The 20,862-nt window shown below is 51.7% G+C and overlaps 1 non-coding gene across 1 annotated transcript; it reads right to left on the bottom strand.

Moving 5' to 3' along the window:
• Positions 1-7,515: 7,515 nt before the first annotated feature.
• On the bottom strand, positions 7,516-7,589 carry TRNAS-ACU (transfer RNA serine (anticodon ACU)). The gene has a single exon. It is a non-coding gene; the product is annotated as a tRNA-Ser (tRNA).
• Positions 7,590-20,862: the final 13,273 nt, after the last annotated feature.

Below are 20,862 nucleotides of genomic sequence, written 5' to 3'. Positions count from 1 at the left end.
TGGGAGAAAGATGACAGAGTTGGTGCGAGGGATGGGGAGGGTTGGTAAGGGATGGGAGAAGGCTGGTTACTGATAGTCTGGTGTGATGTGATGTCCTGACGTATGGAGTCAATTTTGGATGTGAAGTAAGTGGCAAAGTCAAGAGCAGAGAGTGAGGAAGGGAGACGAGGTGGAGGTGGGCAGAGGAGTGAGTTGAGAGTGGCAAAGAGGCGCCGGGGGTTGGAAGACTGGGAGGAGATGAGGTTCTTGAAGTATGACTGTTTAGCAAGAGAAAGGGCAGCACTGAAGGATGAGAGCATAAGTTTGAAATGGAGGAAGTCTGCCTTAGAGCGTGATTTCCTCCAGTGTCGCTCAGCAGTACGTGAGCATTTTTGCAGATATCTGGTGCATTTGGTGTGCCAGGGTTGAGGTGTTAATTTGCGAGGGTGAACAGTGGTTGGTGGAGCAACAGAGTCAAGAGCAGAAGTAAGGGAAGCATTGTATGTGGAAGTGGCTTGTTCAGGGCATGAGAGAGAGAGAGAATAGGAGAGAGAAGTGAGTCAAACAGGGAGGAAAGGAATGTGGTGTCAATAGCTTCAATGTTACGCTTAGTGATGGTAGCCTTAGGAGGTTGAGATGGGGAAGTCGAGAGAGATAGGTTGAAGGAGAGCAGGTGGTGGTCAGAGAGGGGAAATGGGGAGTTGGAAAAATCAGAAATATCACAGCGGTGAGTGAAGACCAGATCCAGTGAGCTCCCATTCACATGGGAGGGTGAGGAGGTCCACTGGGAGAGACCAAGTGAAGAGGTGAGGTTAAGGAGTTTAGAGGCAGGGGATTGTGTGGGGATGTCAATAGGGATGTTGAAATCGCCTAGGATAATGGTGGGAATGTCAGAAGAGAGGAAGTGAGGAAGCCAGGAAGCAAAGTTGTCGATGAATTTGGAAGCAGTGCCAGGGGGGCGGTAAATGACAGCTACTCTAAGATGGACTGGTTGGAAGAGACATATGGAGTGGACCTCAAATGTAGATAATATAAGGGATGGTTCTGGTGGTATGAGTTGGTAGGAGTAACTAGAAGGTAAAAGGACCCCAACACCACCCCCATGGCGACCCCCAGGTCGGGGTGTGTGTGTGAATGTAAGGCCCCCAGCAGAGAGAGCAGCAGCAGAAGTAGTGTCAGAGGGCGTAATCCAAGTTTCAGTAATGGCTAGTAGGTGTAGGGAGTTGGAAATGAAAAGGTCATGAGTGGGGACCAGTTTGTTACAAACGGATCTGGCATTCCAGAGGGCACAGGATAGGGGGTATGAGTTTGTGGGAGAGATGTGAATTAGATGTTCAGGGTTGCTGTAGCGATGAGGTGGGATTAACTTTGAGGGCAGGGATGAGAGAGTAGTGATGGTACGGGTGCCTGAGATAGGAGGGGAAACTGCAGGAGGTGGGCAGGGAGGGAGGTCAGTGTGATGTGGATGGGGGTGTGGGGAGGTGACAGGGGAGGGAGAGAGGGAGCAGGGCTGAGTTGTGGGGTAGCAGGACCATGGGGCAGAGGTGAATGAAAGTGGGGTAACAGGAAAGGTGGGGGAAGGAAACAGAGGGATGGAGGGGAGACAGAGGAGGAGGTGGAGGAGACTAGGGGGGAAGGATAAAGATACATTATTAGGTAGACACTGAGTGATGTGGGGAGTATAAGAAAGCATTCACATAGTGTTAAGTAGGTAAATAGGTTGAGGGAAAGTGGAAGTAGGAGAGGAGACTGTAAGGGAATCCGAGCAGAAGAATTGTAGAAATGCAGGTGAGAAAAGCAGTGTAGGCTCAAGGGGTGTAGATTTAGTATGAAATGAGTCAAAAGCGTAGATAAAGTGGGTGCAGAAATGTATTTGGAGTGTAAGAAATGAAAGGATTGTGAGAGGTTTAAGAAGCAATGGTAATTATGTTAGATGTTTTAAGTGTTTGCAGGTAAAATTGCATTGGTGCAGCTGTGCTTAAAAAACAAAATTACAATAATACAGATACAGGCATTTGTAGGTGAAATGGATGGTTTATGAAATGTCCAAGTAAGGTAGTTCTGTGCTATGTAATCAGATGCAACAATCAGGAGGTGAGTGATCTGAGGAGTAAGTGACTCACATTTGTTATTAGTTCTTCAGTTTTCTTTGTTTTGTTAGATTGGTGTGCTTCTGTTTTCCTTCTTTTTTTCACTTCGATTGAACGCTAATTGAACACTGCTGTTATGTGTCAATTTTATCACGCTTTTATAAAAATGCACGCTTAGATCAATAAATGCACAGCCAAATGGCTTTGCACAGCCTACACCATTGGACTTTAGTAGAAGACTATTACAAGTGAAACCAATAATTGAAATCTGTAACCACACCCCACCCCCTCAAATGCCAGGCAATAAATTACCTTAAAAACAACAACCAGGCATTCCACAAAGATTAAACTGGGTCTATATCATTCAAAACTTTAAAAAAGTACTTCAAAATCACATTCTATGCAATAATGTTTCAATTTGCATTACCCAGCAGAATTAGCTTTGCATATATAGATATAGTGCAGCAGAATAGATTGGTGGTTGTAGTCAATTGTAATTACCTGTAGGTGACAAGAAGAGAAGAAACGTCAATTCACAATCGATATCAGCTGAAGATAAATTAACGCTGATTGAACGCTGCGTTATGTGTCAATTTTATCACGCTTTGATAAAAATGCATGCTTTGATCAATAAATGCACAGCCAAACAGCTTTGCACATCCTACACCATTGGACTTAAGTAGAAGTCTGGTGGTCAGCAAAATTTTGCACTGTCCTCCTACTATATATAGTGCGCACAACTACTAAAATACACCACAGGTATGGATGGATAGTATACTTGACGACACAGAGGTAGGTAGAGCAGTGGCCTACTGTACCGTATTGCTATATATTATATACTGGTGGTCAGCAAAATTCTGCTCTGTCCTCCTACTATATATACTGCGCACAACCACTAAAATACACCACAGGTATGGATGGATAGTATACTTGACGACACAGAGGTAGGTAGAGCAGTGGCCTACTGTACCGTACTGCTATATATTATATACTGGTGGTCAGCAAAATTCTGCCCTGTCCTCATACTATATAATACAATGCAGCACAGATATGGAGCATTTTTCAGGCAGAGAACGTAGATATTTTCAGCACACTGAGCACAGATATTTGCAAGCACACTGAGCACAGATATTTGCAGCACACTGAACACAGAAACTGAGAAAACGCTGCACATCCTCTCCCTATCATCTCCAATGCACAAGTGAAAATGGCGGCGACTCGTGGCTCCTTATATAGAATAGAATAGCTGCTGACGGGCACGATTGAGGGAGAAAAGGGACATTTGAATCCAGCCCATAGATGCAATGTGAATATGTAATTTGTACCTTCCTATCTTAAAATGTATATACAGTGTATATGTCACAACTGAGGGCCTGAGCTGACTGGAGGCAGCCTCAGTTGTAGGGGCTGAGGTGTAGTGGAACCTGGGAGGTTGTATCAGACCCCTGGACATGTAAGTTAAATGTAGAAGAATTGCCCGAAGGCGTGCCCACGACAACCAGGATAAAAGTCAATGATGTTTATTTTGACAAACTCCATGCATCACAGCAGTAATAAAAGAGAAACATAAAATCAGCAGAGAAATAATACAGTTCCTGGGTACTACAGGAGGACAAGGACCACAGGGCTCTGGTAGTATGAGACAGTTCTTATTATCTTCTAGTTGGAAAGTCCTTACCAGGCCCGACTGTAGCAATGGAGATAGCCCAGGATCATACTAGCTGGTGTTCCAGGAAAAGCTGGGCTGCTGTGGATAAAATGGCTGCTGTGGGTACTGGCTGAAACCAGACTGATGTAAGCACGGAGTGGATTGCTGGATGGAACCAGCCAAATAATAAATGAAGCTTGAGAGCGATGAAATATGATTGATATATGGCGTTTGAGAGCGGTGAAATAATAGTGCCGGTGGTGAGTGGTAATCTGCGGAAATGATACCGGCACTTTAAGAAGAGCTGATCTCTGCTGGAAGCTAGGCTGGAAGCAGGTAAATCTGTAACTGGAAACAGATGAGTCCCAGAGGACTGGAGAGTCAGGCTGCACCGCAGGTGGTAGACTAGAGCGGGTCTCTTTAGTGGAGGTTTGGAGATGGTAACTGGAACCTGGAAAACAACCACGGGAGAGAGACAAACTGGAACTAGGTTTGACAACCAAATCACTGACGCCTTCCTTGCTCAGGCACAGAATACTTATACCTGCAGCAAGGAAGGGATTGGCTAGGCAATTATGCAGATTACAATGGAAACAGCGGATTGGTGGAAATGAACAGGTGACAGAATCCAACATGGCTGCGCCCATGCAGACACTTGGAGGGAAGATTGGTTTGATAATCCATGTGGGAACTTTAACAGCAATGGCGGCGCCGGCCACAGTAAACAGGAGACGCCAGACTGATGAGTGCACATTTGAACCACGCGGGCAACAGCGGAAGCCGCGGCTGACATAAGCGCCACTCTGACATCCTGCATGCAGAAACTCAGGGACGGCGGCGGAGGCCGCGGGAGATGCCATTCAAGATGTAACATGGCGCCGCTGTGACAGCGTCTCAGAGTGACAGGAGAGGAGGCAGGAATGGGGACATCAGAATAACAGATGGGATCCGGTCCTGGAGCGCTGAGCCAGCCTTAGGAGGCATCTGAAAGGTAAGTTATGGCGTCCAGATACCCGGATCGTGACAGTATACACTAGAGGTCTTTCCGAACCCCCTAATCCTAACATTGTAATTTGCTTTAGGGCGCACCTCCAATTAGTCTAGTGTTTCTTGCTGCCTTTCCAATGAAGCAAGTTTAATTTAGTAATAGGTGAAAAACCATCCCTACAAAGGTGTTAATCAGAGACTTGGCTTTGTGGACACTTTTCAGAGAACAAATTTGTTAGCATAAAAATAAAGCCAGAAAATGAAGAGCTGTTTAATCACTCAATTGGATTTTTTTTTGCCGGCATATTTCTTTTTCTCTGCAACCCACTGCTAAATTGTGCTTCCTAGCTGTTTTTATTAAATCACTGAATCAAATCTAACTCTGATTACATCAGAAAAGGCAAGGTACCCTACACCATAACAAGGGGTTTGAAATTTTGACTTGTCTACTTAAAGATCACCAAAATCTGATAACAAGGTCAATTACATCCCTGGGTGGGATTGAACCAACAACCTTTTAGCTAGTAGCCGGACACACTAACCGATTGCGCCACAGAGATACTTCACAAAAAGTACATACTGACAAAGGCTAATAAGCATACATCTAGAACGTTTCCTAGAAAAACTTTAAAAAGTCAATAATCTGGAGAGTTTTTGTAAGATGTTTCTTCCATCAACCAAAGAAGAAACACATTGGTACTTTCCCATGATGACTGAGTGCTTCAGGATCTCTTTCACTTACATGTGCAGCAAAGTACTGCAATGGAAGCATGCTGGGCCCATAACCTAGAGGTAGGCAGATTGAAACTATCCTTTGCTATATGCATTTTTTTTTGTTAATTTAAGTAATCAAAACTGGGATTGATATTTTTGTTCTTTTATTTTTACTTAAAGTACAATAACTTTTACCATTATAATTTGTTTTAATAGTATATTGACAGTATAGTTTTCTTTAAAAAATCCACTTAATTTTCTTTACCCTATTATTAAAAGGGTAATTGACAAAAACAAACTACATTGTCACCAGAAGATCAATACAAAATGTACAAGTGATATATTAAAATCATCTTTCCAGCTTGAATTTCAATGATGCATTGGGGCAACGATTTTGTGAGAAACATTTTCACCCTTAAATAAAGATTTTCTTAATTCCTTACCTGTGTGCTAATTAGATATCACCTTGTTTTCACATTAAACAGACTTCCACATGAGAAAGCAGCAAGGATACAGTGGCGTTAATGTTTCCTGGTGTCAACCTGTATTATTTCAGTAGACATTGAAATGAGGATGCATCTTGCTGCCTTTCCAATGAAGCAAGTTTAATTTAGTAATAGGTGAAAAACCATCCCTACAAAGGTGTTAATCAGAGACTTGGCTTTGTGGACACTTTTCAAAGAACAAATTTGTTAGCATAAAAATAAAGCCAGAAAATGAAGAGCTGTTTAATCACTCAATTGGATTTTTTTTGCCAGCATATTTCTTTTTCTCTGCAACCCACTGCTAAATTGTGCTTCCTAGCTGTTTTTATAAAATCACTGAATCAAATCTAACTCTGATTACATCAGAGAAGGCCAGGTACCCTACACCATAACAGGGGGTTTGAAATTTTGACTTGTCTACTTAAAGATCACCAAAATCTGATAACAAGGTCAATTACATCCCTGGTTGGGATTGAACCACCAACCTTTTGGTTAGTAGCCAGACACACTAACCGATTGCGCCACAGAGACACTTTGCAAAAAGTACATACTGACAAAGTCTAATAAGCATACATCTAGAACGTTTCCTAGAAAAACTTTAAAAAGTCAATAATCTGGAGAGTTTTTGTAAGATGTTTCTTCCATCAACCAATGAAGAAACACATTGGTACTTTCCCATGATGAGTGAGTGCTTCAGGATCTCTTGCACTTACATGTGCAGCAGAGTACTGCAATGGAAGCATGCTGGGCCCATTACCCAGAGGTAGGCAGATTGAAACTATCCTCTGCTATATGCATTTTTTTTGTTAATTAAAGTAATCAAAACTGGGATTGATATTTTTGCTCTTTTATTTTTACTTAAAGTACAATAACTTTTACCATTTTAATTTGTTTTAATAGTATATTGACAGTATAGTTTTCTTTAAAAAATCCACTTAATTTTCTTTACCCTATTATTAAAAGGGTAATTGACAAAAACAAACTACATTGTCACCAGAAGAGCAATACAAAATGTACAAGTGATCTTTCCAGCTTGAATTTCAATGATGCATTGGGGCAACGATTTTGTGAGAAACATCTTCACCCTTAAATAAAGATTTTCTTAATTCCTTACCTGTGTGCTAATTAGATATCACCTTGTTTTCACATTAAACAGACTTCTACATGAGAAAGCAGCAAGGATGCAGTGGCGTTAATGTTTCCTGGTGTCAACCTGTATTATTTCAGTAGACATTGAAATTAGGATGCATCTTGCTGCCTTTCCAATGAAGCAAGTTTAATTTAGTTATAGGTGAAAAACCATCCCTACAAAGGTGTTAATCAGAGACTTGGCTTTGTGGACACTTTTTAGAGAACAAATTTGTTAGCATAAAAATAAAGGCAGAAAATGAAGAGCTGTTTAATCACTCAATTGGATTTTTCTGCCAGCATATTTTTTTTCTCTGCAACCCATTGCTAAATTGTGCTTCCTAGCTGTTTTTTATAAAATCACTGAATCAAATCTAACTCTGATTACATCAGAGAAGGCCAGGTACCCTACACCATAACAGGGGGTTTGAAATTTTGACTTGTCTACTTAAATATCACCAAAACCTGATCACAAGGTCAATTATGTCCCTGGGTGGGATTTAACCACCAACCTTTTGGTTAGTAGCCAGACACACTAACCGATTGCGCCACAGAGACAATTTGCAAAAAGTACGTACTGACAAAGGCTAATAAGCATTCATCTAAAACGTTTCCTAGAAAAACTTTAAAAAGTCAATAATCTGGAGAGTTTTTGTAAGATGTTTCTTCCATCAACCAACGAAGAAACACATTGGTACTTTCCCATGATGAGTGAGTGCTTCAGGATCTATTGCACTTACATGTGCAGCAGAGTACAGCAATGGAAGCATGCTGGGCACATAACCCAGAGGTAGGCAGATTGAAACTATCCTCTGCTATATGCATTTTTTTTTGTTAATTAAAGTAATCCAAAACGAGGCACGAGGCACTGCTTTATTAAATAACACTTCAAACTATCATACCCAGGATTCAAACCTATAACCTGTTGAATTCTAATCAAATACCCTACCCATTGAGCTACTTGATCCTGCATCTATTCTAACCTCCAAAAACACACTCCGATCACTTCAATGATGAAAATTCTTCGTTCGGACGTGAGTAAATCTACTAAGTTTTGTTCTAAATTACTTAGCGCATGCGCACTGCGTACCATACGCATGCGCATTTTTGCCTTAATCGTTCCGTTGCAAAAATCGGCAACGAGCGAACAACTCAGAATGACCCCCAGTGTGCTATCTGCAATACACTATACTTCACACAGTGTGCCATGCACTTTACCTCACATAGTATGCCATCTGCAATGCACTTTACTTCACACAGTGTACCATGCACTTTACCTCACAGTGTGCCATCTGCAATGCACTTTACCTCTCAGTAATTCCTTTGTTATTTATTGAATTGAGTTACTATTTAATATTTATATATGCATTTATTATTTTGAATTGTCTTAATAATCTTTTGTTTTGTTACCTTGATTTGGCCTCTTAATTTATTTAATAGAAGTACAAAGTTGGATGTTGTAAGATTATTTGTTTTATCTTTCCATAGAATAAATATTTCACAGTGAATACAAATGACCACAGATACAGTATATACAGTTGGCAATTTTCACTTGAGATTTTTCTTTAGAGGAAACATGAAAGCATAGTATCTTAAATTCACAACTCTAACTATAATATTTATAAAAATTCCAGTATTCTTTAAAAGCCAGTTTTGTGCTGATAAATATCATTGTAAAGACCTTAAAGGCAGATTATATAAATAATTATATGTATTTTAATAAGACAAACAATAATGTCTGTTTATATATATATATATATTATAAGGGCACGGTCGTGCCCTTATATTAAGGCTGAATCGAACAAACGGAATTCTCCCATAGGGAACTTCTGAGATGGGGGCATGGTGTTTGAAGGGCTACACCTCAAAAGTGATTAGACGTACTGAGCTGAAATTTGGCATGGACGCGTAGAATCGTCACCCGGTGCTGCATGCCAAATTTCAGGGTAAAATAATAAAAAATGAGGAATTGGGAGTAACCTAAAGTTTCAACTGTCAGTTTTTTTCTGCGACTTCCTGTATGGCTTTTTGACATGGTTGTCCCATAGAGTGAATGAGATTATTTTTGGGAAGGCATAACTCAGGATAGAGGACGAATTAAGACTTGGGGTTTGTTTTATTAGATAGAGTATGTCCCAGTGTAGTGCCTTTTGGGGTTGTGGTTTTTGAGAAAGTTATAGTTTTTTTTTAATTAAGTAAAATATGCCCCATTTTAAAGATAGGGCTTTTCAATTTGTTGCGCCTGCGCAGTGGCCGCCAGCAGGGGGTGAACATAGATGAGCTTGTCATTGGTGGCATAATGGCTCTAGTAGCCTCACGCGCTGTGTACTGGCAGTTGTGCACGAGGAGAGCGCTGGAAGCAGTGTCTCGTGCATGACGAGGACAGCTGCAGGCGGCGGGAGGACGAGAAGGAGGGAGCGTCTACAAGATCCGGAGGAGATCGCGGGACGTGAGCGACGGAGGGAGCCTTACTGGGGGAGGAGAACGACGGAGCAGTCACACGGAGAGAACCGGAGGAAGACGGGTCCCCTTCAGGAGTGTCAGCGGGAGGAGATAGCCGCAGCTCGGAGGAAGCCGGGTCCACTTACCTCCAGCGGGAGCGTCGGCAGGATGTATACTATCATTTCTTATTTTTCTTCTACTTCTCCCGCCCTCCCTGCTGTGTCCGTCCATCCCCCCCCCGCCCTCCCTGCTGTGTCCGTCCATCCCCCCCCGCCCTCCCTGCTGTGTCCGTCCATCCCCCCCCCGCCCTCCCTGCTGTGTCCGTCCATCCCCCCCCCGCCCTCCCCCCCGCCCTCCCTGCTGTGTCCGTCCATCCCCCCCCGCCCTCCCTGCTGTGTCCGTCCATCCCCCCCCGCCCTCCCTGCTGTGTCCGTCCATCCCCCCCGCCCTCCCTGCTGTGTCCGTCCATCCCCCCCCCCGCCCTCCCTGCTGTGTCCGTCCATCCCCCCCCCGCCCTCCCTGCTGTGTCCGTCCATCCCTCCCCGCCCTCCCTGCTGTGTCCGTCCATCCATCCCCCCCGCCCTCCCTGCTGTGTCCGTCCATCCCCCCCCGCCCTCCCTGCTGTGTCCGTCCATCCCCCCGCCGCCCTCCCTGCTGTGTCCGTCCATCCCCCCCCGCCCTCCCTGCTGTGTCCGTCCATCCCCCCCCCGCCCTCCCTGCTGTGTCAGTCCATCCCCCCCCGCCCTCCCTGCTGTGTCCGTCCATCCCCCCCCGCCCTCCCTGCTGTGTCCGTCCATCCCCCCCCGCCCTCCCTGCTGTGTCCGTCCATCCCCCCCCGCCCTCCCTGCTGTGTCCGTCCATCCCCCCCCGCCCTCCCTGCTGTGTCCGTCCATCCCCCCCGCCCTCCCTGCTGTGTCCGTCCATCCCCCCCCGCCCTCCCTGCTGTGTCCGTCCATCCCCCCCAGCCCTCCCTGCTGTGTCCGTCCACCCCCCCCGCCCTCCCTGCTGTGTCCGTCCACCCCCCCCCGCCCTCCCTGCTGTGTCCGTCCATCCCCCCCCGCCCTCCCTGCTGTGTCCGTCCATCCCCCCCCCGCCCTCCCTGCTGTGTCCGTCCATCCCCCCCGCCCTCCCTGCTGTGTCCGTCCATCCCCCCCCGCCCTCCCTGCTGTGTCCATCCATCCCCCCCCGCCCTCCCTGCTGTGTCCGTCCATCCCCCCCGCCCTCCCTGCTGTGTCCGTCCATCCCCCCCCGCCCTCCCTGCTGTGTCCGTCCATCCCCCCCGCCCTCCCTGCTGTGTCCGTCCATCCCCCCCCGCCCTCCCTGCTGTGTCCGTCCATCCCCCCCGCCCTCCCTGCTGTCATTCCCCCCCGCCCTCCCTGCTGTGTCTGTCCATTCCCCCCAGCCCTCCCTGCTGTGTCTGTCCATTCCCCCCCGCCCTCCCTGCTGTGTCTGTCCATTCCCCCCGCCCTCCCTGCTGTGTCTGTCCATTCCCCCCCGCCCTCCCTGCTGTGTCTGTCCATTCCCCCCCGCCCTCCCTGCTGTGTTGTCCATTCCCCCCCGCCCTCCCTGCTGTGTCTGTCCATTCCCCCCCGCCCTCCCTGCTGTGTGTGTCCATTCCCCCTCGCCCTCCCTGCTGTGTCTGTCCATTCCCCCCCGCCCTCCCTGCTGTGTCTGTCCATTCCCCCTCGCCCTCCCTGCTGTGTCTGTCCATTCCCCCCCGCCCTCCCTGCTGTGTCTGTCCATTCCCCCCCGCCCTCCCTGCTGTGTCTGTCCATTCCCCCCCGCCCTCCCTGCTGTGTCTGTCCATTCCCCCCCGCCCTCCCTGCTGTGTCCGTCCATCCCCCACCCTCCCTGCTGTGTCCGTCCACCCCCCCCCCCGCCCTCCCTGCTGTGTCCGTCCATCCCCCCCCCGCCCTCCCTGCTGTGTCCGTCCACCCCCCCGCCCTCCCTGCTGTGTCCGTCCACCCCCCCGCCCTCCCTGCTGTGTCCGTCCACCCCCCCGCCCTCCCTGCTGTGTCCGTCCATCCCCCCCCGCCCTCCCTGCTGTGTCCGTCCATCTCCCCCCTGCCCTCCCTGCTGTGTCCGTCCATCCCCCCCCGCCCTCCCTCCCTCCCTGCTGTGTCCGTCCACCCCCCCGCCCTCCCTGCTGTGTCCGTCCATCCCCCCCCGCACTCCCTGCTGTGTCTGTCCATCCCCCCCCGCACTCCCTGCTGTGTCCGTCCATCCCCCCCGCCCTCCCTGCTGTGTCCGTCCATCCCCCCCCCCGCCGTCCCTTCTGTGTCCGTCCATCCCCCCCGCCCTCCCTGCTGTGTCCGTCCATCCCCCCCCGCCCTCCCTGCTGTGTCCGTCCATCCCCCCCCGCCCTCCCTGCTGTGTCCGTCCATCCCCCCCGCCCTCCCTGCTGTGTCCGTCCACCCCCCCCCGCCCTCCCTGCTGTGTCCGTCCATCCCCCCGCCCTCCCTGCTGTGTCCGTCCACCCCCCCCCCCGCCCTCCCTGCTGTGTCCGTCCATCCCCCCCCGCCCTCCCTGCTGTGTCCGTCCATCCCCCCCCGCCCTCCCTGCTGTGTCCGTCCATCCCCCCCACCGCCCTCCCTGCTGTGTCCGTGCAACCCCCCCCGCCCTCCCTGCTGTGTCCGTCCATCCCCCCCCGCCCTCCCTGCTGTGTCCGTCCATCCCCCCCGCCCTCCCTGCTGTGTCCGTCCACCCCCCCCGCCCTCCCTGCTGTGTCCGTCCATCCCCCCGCCCTCCCTGCTGTGTCCGTCCACCCCCCCCCCGCCCTCCCTGCTGTGTCCGTCCATCCCCCCCGCCCTCCCTGCTGTGTCCGTCCATCCCCCCCCGCCCTCCCTGCTGTGTCCGTCCATCCCCCCCCGCCCTCCCTGCTGTGTCCGTCCATCCCCCCCGCCCTCCCTGCTGTGTCCGTCCACCCCCCCCGCCCTCCCTGCTGTGTCCGTCCATCCCCCCGCCCTCCCTGCTGTGTCCGTCCACCCCCCCCCGCCCTCCCTGCTGTGTCCGTCCATCCCCCCCCCCGCCCTCCCTGCTGTGTCCGTCCATCCCCCCCCCGCCCTCCCTGCTGTGTCCGTTCATCCCCCCCCCGCCCTCCCTGCTGTGTCCGTCCATCCCCCCCCCGCCCTACCTGCTGTGTCCGTCCATCCCCCCCGCCCTCCCTGCTGTGTCCGTCCATCCCCCCCGCTCTCCCTGCTGTGTCCGTCCATCCCCTCCCCCGCCCTCCCTGCTGTGTCCGTCCATCCACCCCCCCCCGCCCTCCCTGCTGTGTCCGTCCATCCCCCCCACCCGCCCTGCTGTGTCAGTCCATCCCCCCCCGCCCTCCCTGCCGTGTGTCCGTCCATCCCCCCCGCCCTCCCTGCCGTGTGTCCGTCCACCCTCTCTCCCCCCGCCCTCCCTGCCGTGTGTCCGTCCATCCCCCCCCGCCCTCCCCGCCGTGTGTCCGTCCATCCCCCCCCCGCCGTGTGTCCGTCCATCCCTCCCCGCCGTGTGTCCGTCCATCCCCCCCCCGCCCTCCCCGCCGTGTGTCCGTCCATCGTCCACCCCCCCCCCCCCCCCGCCGTCCCCAGACGCAGCACCTGACACTCACACGGAACTGACACACATGCACACACTCTCACGCAGCACCTGACACACACAGACGCGCAGCGCCTGACACACACAGACACGCAGCGCCTGACACACACGCAGCGCCTGACACACACGCGGCGCCTGTCGCACTCGCAGCGCCTGTCGCACACGCAGCGCCTGTCGCACACGCAGCACCTGACGCACACGCAGCACCTGACACACACGCAGCACCTGACACACACACTCACACGTACCTGACACACACTCACACGCACCTGACACACACACGCAGCACCTGACACACACACGCAGCACCTGACACATGCACTCACACGCAGCACCTGACATACTCACACGCAGCACCTGACACACACACGCAGACACGCAGCACCTGACACACACACGCAGACACGCAGCACCTGACACACACACACGCAGCACCTGACACACACACACGCAGCACCTGACACACACACACGCAGCACCTGACACACACACACGCAGCACCTGACACACGCAGACACGCAGCACCTGACACACGCACACACGCAGCACCTGACACACGCACACACGCAGCACCTGACACACGCAGCACCTGACACATGCTGCACCTGACACACGCAGACACGCAGCACCTGACACACACACGCAGCTCCTGACACACACACGCAGCACCTGACACACACACGCAGCACCTGACACACACACACACACGCAGCACCTGACACACACACACGCAGCACCTGACACACACACACATGCAGCACCTGACACGCAGACATGCAGCGCCTGACACACACACGCAGACATGCAGCGCCTGACACACACACGCAGACATGCAGCACCTGACAGACACACACACACAGACATGCAGCACCTGACACACCCACACACACAGATATGCAGCACCTGACAAACCCACACACATACAGACATGCAGCACCTGACACACACACACACACAGGCAGCACCTGACACACACACACACACACAGACGCAGCACCTGACACTCACACGGACCTGACACACACGCAGCACCTGACACACAGACACGCAGCACCTGACACACACACACAGACGCGCAGCGCCTGACACACACAGACACGCAGCGCCTGACACACACAGACACGCAGCGCCTGACACACACAGACACGCAGCACCTGACACACACGCAGCGCCTGACAGACACGCTCACACGCACTCACACGCAGCGCCTGACACGCACACGCACTCACACGCAGCGCCTGACACACACTCACACGCAGCGCCTGACACGCACACGCACTCACACGCAGCGCCTGACATGCATACGCACTCACACGCAGCGCCTGACACTCACACGCAGCGCCTGACACTCACACGCAGCGCCTGACACGCACACGCACTGACACGCAGCGCCTGACACGCACACGCACTGACACGCAGCGCCTGACACGCACTCACACGCAGCGCCTGACACGCACACGCACTCACACGCAGCGCCTGACACGCAGACAAGCAGCGCCTGACACAGACACGCAGCGCCTGACACACACACGCACATACTAGTGATGAGTGGGTTCGGTTAGTCGGAATCCGGACCCCCCGAACTTCACCCATTTTACACGAGGCAGGTTCGAACCTTCCCGCCTTGCTCGGCTAACCCGAGCGCGCCCGAACGTCATCATCCCGCTGTCGGATTCTCACGAGATTCGGATGTCTGCATTCGTGGAAAGGGGTCCCATGTGTAAACATGGGACGCCTTTCAGTCCGTATGGTCCCGGTGTACGGTTTGTTGTTTTGCCAAGTACGTGGATTTAATCTGGAACCTGGATCAGGTGAGTATAATTATCTTTTATTTTCAGGTACCCGTGGATTCTACTTGGAGAAGAGGACCGACTGCTTCGTGTCAACATAGGTAAGTATGTGTGTGTTGGCAGGTGTGAAATAAAGTTATACTTTCACGGTGTCTGTGTCCTGTTTTTATTTGGGTATTTTTTTTCCAGTAGAACTACAGGTACCAGCGGGCCCGTTTTTCTCCCGCATGCTGGTACTTGTGGTTCTCCAAGTACCAGCTTGCGGGGGAGGCTTGCTGGGACTTGTAGTACTACTGGAAAAAACAATATTCTTTCAATTTTCTCAAGGCTATCAGCCTCCCATCCGCAGCCCTTGGATGGGGGGGGACAGCCTCGGGCTTCACCCCTGGCCCTTGGGTGGCTGGGGGGGGGGACCCCTTGATTGAAGGGGTCCCCACTCCCCCAGTGTACCCCGGCCAGGGGTGACTAGTTGGATATTTAATGCCACGGCCGCAGGGCACTGTATAAAAGTGACCCCCGGCTGTGGCATTATCTGTCCAGCTAGTGGAGCCCGATGCTGGTGTAAAAAATACGGAGGACCCCTACTCTTTTTGTCCCCCGTATTTTTTGCACCAGCACCAGGCGCAGAGCCCGGTGCTGGTTTTAAAAATACGGGGGATCCCCTGTACGTTTTTCCCCCGGATTTTTAGAACCAGGACCGGCTCGAAGAGCCCGAGGCTGGTTATGCTTGGAGGGGGGACCCCACGCAATTTTTTTTTTCGGGTTTTTTACTTTCCATTTAAAAAATAATAATCTTTTAAAAAATATATAAATAATACTTGTGCCTCCAAAAAAGACAAACCAAGTACCTAATCCCTTCTAATATAGATATGCTATTACCAAAAAAACAAAACTTTTATTTATTAGATTCCGCCTGCAAAGTGTGGCGGATTGAAAATGACGAATTTACTGTTTAAAAGCACTGTTGTCGAATTTACAAACTTCAATTGAATATACTTTTGTCGAATTGCTGCATTTGTACCATTGCAGAAAAGTCGAATTTGTCAAATGTCGAATTTTAAAAAGTCGAATTTTGAAAGCCTGTAAGAATAGGCCCCGCCCCCTTCTTCACATCAGCCGTCCCCTTCTACCCCTGTACCTTGCTCTCTCCTGTCTGTGCTCTCTCCCGTCTGTAGGACTAGGCCCCGCCCCCTTCTTACCCTCCAGTGACTGCTCTCTCCTGACAAGTGGACCAGGCCTGCCCCCTACACGCTGCTGGTGTCTTCATTGTTACTTGGTCTGGAGCTCCTTTGGGGAGAGAACTCACGTGAGCTCATTAAGAATGAGGAACTGGGATGTTTTAATTTTATTGTGAGTAGTGTAGTGTGGTGATGTAGTATGTTGTATGGGGGGTATAGTGTAATTATGAAGTGCAGCATATGGGAGGGCTATAGCATAGTGATGTAGTGTGGCATATCGGGGGTGGTAGCGCATAGGCGTGCGTACAGGGGGTGCCTGGTGCGCACAGGCACTCCCTAATGTCCAGCACCGCTGCACGCCACGCTTGCTGTAGCACAGTGATCGGTGTGTGATCGGTGGAGCCTAGCCTGCAGCTCATTTCCGTACCTCTCACCACCGCTACGCCCGCCCCCCTCTGCCTGCTGCTAATACTATGCTGAGTGCATTCGTCGGCGGCCTCACTGGGGGGACTGGCGTCACCTTGCAATGTGACGTGGTGATGTCCGCCCATGCTCTCCTCCCGCCCACCTGTGCTTTCCTCCGGCTGCGGTCTCTCAGTCCTAGTGTGCCGCGGCCGCCACACCACTGGGGACTGGGAGCCGCCGGCAGACACATTCTGCTGAGACTTAATTGTCAGTGCGGGTTCCGGACGGCAGGTGGCGGGTGGGAGGGCAGACGGGGAACAGGTGTCACAAGGAGTGTGTGGGTAACTAATTCACAATACTTCCGCTCAACGTGGCACTGCTGGTCCTTCATCTCCCATGTCTCTTCACCAGGTGGCGGGCGGCCCGGAAATTAAATGATGTGTTGTGCAGCAGTCAGTGTGAAGTGACTGTGAGTAACACTGGTGGTGCTGATGATGCTGCTGCAGAATCGGGAAGCAATTAATTCATAAATATAATGTACTTTATCAGTGTATTATACATACATAAACATGTACATACGTGTATTTGTGTATACATGTATATACATGAGTGTGTGTGTGTGTGTGTGTGTGTGTGTGTGTGTGTGTGTGTGTATATATATATATATATATATATATGTATATATGACTTGGGGTTTGTTTTATTAGATAGAGCATGTCCCAGTGAAGTGCCTTTTGGGGTTGTGGTTTTTCAGAAAGTTACAGGTTTTTTTTAATTAAGAGAAATATGCCCCATTATAGAGATCGGGCATTTCAATTTGTTGCGCCTGCACAGTGGCCGCCAGCAGGGGGTGTACTAGAGTGCCTTCACTTGAGAGCCGCAATATGGCCGCCTTCTCCCCGGTTATTCTGTAAATAGGAAAATAACCTCACAGGTTCACATAGGGCAGAGTTGCCACTACTAGTGCAGGGCTGTAACGTACAGTACTAAGGAAAAGCCATATACTAAAGCGGCACGGTGACCTCACCCTTCTCAGAGACACCAGGGCGCAGCACACTGTACGGGGTACACTTGGTACACACACCTGTTAGCTCAGGGCAATGCTGTGCTGGCGGCGTGTAGTGATCAGGGCACTGGGAGACTGGCTGGCTGGTCTCCGTCTCTGCTGCCTATAGAACTTCCACCTCTGTTATATATCAGGGCTGCTCTCCTGTGTGTTCTCTTCCTCTCCTACCTCACACTGGAACTGGCCGCCCAGAGAACGAGAGGGCAGCGGCTGACATCAGAGAGGGTGCAGCAATCTGTGTGGGCAGAGCCCCTCACAGCAAGGTGTCCTTATGCTGTGCCCCGTGTAATCACTGTGATCCATACAGACTCTCACCCTGGTATGCTCTCTATTTATTATTTTTTTTTTTACACTGCGGCATGCTCGAGGGAAGGGAACAGGCACCCCCCCACCCCACCGCCACTACTCCTCCGCCAGCATCACTGCCGAGCCGGTCAGTGTTCCGGCGGCAATGAGCAGTAGGCAGCCACCAGCAACAACAGCCAGGAAGCTGTTACTCCCGGCAGCAGTAGCGTCAAGCTGCAATTCAGCCAGCGGCACGATGATCCGGGAGACAGTGGCAGCACAGGGAAGCAGTACCCCCTCCAATCGCAGCACCAACCAGGAGACTGAGGCAGCAACCCACCCCCAGCAGCAGCACCACCCTGATGATAGGTGAGATGCATTTTGGTGTCACAAGAAGGTGGCCGGAGTAGTGGCTGGCTGTGGTCACACCCCGGGCAAAAGTGATAGTGATTTCAGTGTTCCCTTGCGCGGGGATTGGATGTGTAGATGTATGGAGGCTATGTTTGTATAGATGTGAGCGGCAGTGTGCGGATGTATGAGAGCGGCAGTGTGCGGATGTATGAGAGCGGCAATGTACGGCTGTATAACTGCGTCGGTGTGCGGCTGTAAGAGTGCGATGGTGTGCGGCTGTAAGAGTGCGATGGTGTGCGGCTGTAAGAGTGCGGCAGTGTGCGGATGTATGAGAGCGGGGTTGTACGGATGTATGAGAGCGGCAGTGTATGGATGTATGAGAGCAGCAGTGTACAGTAGTGTGAGAGCGGCAGTGTGCGGATGTATGAGAGTGGCGGTGTACGGATGTATGAGAGCGGCAGTGTATGGATGGCAGCGTCATAGGGAGGGATGTCGGAATGCTGTTATAGGGTTCCTAATACAAAATGGAATCCATATAGTGGGCGGGGCTGGCACCATGGCACCACGTTGGGCTTGATGGGCAGGTAGTGCGGCAAGTACCCCCAAATTGGCGTCTGACGTCGCCCGCAGTCCACACTGTTGTGAGGAGTCAGAGTTAATTTTGACTGTGTAGTGTACTCACAGAGGACCTACCGCCCGTCCCCTCCTCGCATCTGAGCAGCAGCTCAAGCTCTTATTTTCTTTTTAATCAGGAGAGGCCGAGTGAACTGTGAGCAGGGGGGCAGAGCTACATGGGACCCAGAGGGGCTGCTGTGCTGTCAGAGAGGGAGAGGAAGAGAGAGATGAAGCTACTGCAGATCCCCAGCTGATTGTGAGGTGCCGGGTTGAAGGGTGATGTGATCACCCTTCTCCCTCGCTGCCGCTGGGGACCGCATCTAGGCTTCCTCCATCGAGGGCATGCGGCGCAGCAGTGGGCAGCGTGAATGAGTTTGTCTGACTCATTATACTGCTGCCTGTTGTGGACACCTCCGTCCGTACGGACTGGTGTACATGCCCAGCACAGAGGTGACAGTGTTGGTGGAAGTGCTGCCCAGCTCTGACCCTGCAGGCCTCCCTGATCTGGCTGCGGCCGCTGCTGCTGCGGCCTGAAACCCCTGCCGGTCCCCTCCATAGACTTCCGCCTGGCCAGCGCTGAGGTACTAGGGGTAGCCCAGCTGCGGGAAGGGTATGTCTCTGGCTTTCTCTCTGGCAGGGGAAGGTGACAGCGGCGGAGGAAGTGCTGCCCACCTCAGACACTACAGGCCTCCCCGATCCAGCTGCGGCCACAGCTGATGCTGCCAGAACCCCCTGCTGGTCTCCTTTGTTGACTGCCGCATGACCAGTGCTGAAGTACTGGGGGTAAGCCAGCTACGGGAAGAGTGTCTCTGCCTCGGGCTCTCTCTCTCTGGCAGGGGAAGGAAGGGCTGATTCTCTGGATCAACAGGGAGGGCTGGGCTGCAGGAACACAGCACTGGAAGAAACAGGAGGCCGAACTCATGACCAAAAAGTGAGCAGTGCAGTGATCAGCCCCCTGGTCTTTCCCTCTCTCTGGGTGCAGAGCTGTATTCTACAGAGAGAGCTGGGATGGGAAGAAGGGGAACGGCACTTGACATACACATACACGCGCAACACCTGACACACACACACACACACATACACGTGCGGCACCTGACACACACACACGTAGCATCAGACACAATAAAATAAACATGCAGCACCTGACCCACACATACACGCGCAACACCTGACACACACACATATACACGTGCGGCACCTGACACACGTAGCATCAGACACAATAAAATAAACATGCAGCACCTGACACATGCATATACACGCAGCACCTGACACATACATATACACGCACACCATCAGACACACACATACACATGCAGCACCTTACTCACACACATAGACACGTGTAGCACCTGACGCACACACATGTACACGTGCAGCACCTGACGCACACTCATGTACACACGCAGCAACTGACGCACACTCGTGTACACGCGCAGCACCTAATGCACACTCATGTACACATGCAGCACCCGACGCACACTCATGTACACGCGCAGCACCTAATGCACACTCATGTACACGTGCAGCACCTGACGCACACTCATGTACACGCGCAGCACCTGACACAGACATACGTATTCATGCACAGCACCAGACATACACTTGTACACACGCGGAGCACCTGATACTCACACACATATGCACCCGCAACACCTGACACACACACGTGCGGCAGCTGACGCATACACACGCACCATCAGACAAACACACACACACACACAGGAGCTGATACACAGGCAGCACCTGACACACACACACATACACGCGCAGCACCTGACACCACACACTCACACGTACAAGCAATGCATTTCACGCTTACCTCCAGCCTCAGTCACAGGCTGCTTCCGCCTACCCCCCTCCCTGCATCAGCTGCAAAGGCAGCAAAATATTTTGACTAAAGTCTCAAGGCCAATACACATTAAACGATGTCGCTCTGTGAGCGACATCGTCTAATGTTTCCCCCTCCCGGGCCGGCCGGCGGCCGACTGTACACACTGAGCGATATGACCGCTCATATCGCTCAGTGACGTCACGCCCCCGCCAGCCCTGCATGAAGGTCGTGGACGACAGTCCACATCCTTCATGCATGACCTACCGACAGCGACTATTGTTGCCGA

Source organism: Pseudophryne corroboree, assembly GCF_028390025.1.
Source record: "Pseudophryne corroboree isolate aPseCor3 chromosome 7 unlocalized genomic scaffold, aPseCor3.hap2 SUPER_7_unloc_4, whole genome shotgun sequence".
NCBI classification, from domain to species: Eukaryota; Metazoa; Chordata; class Amphibia; order Anura; family Myobatrachidae; genus Pseudophryne; species Pseudophryne corroboree.
This window is presented reverse-complemented; position numbering and strand designations above follow the sequence as displayed.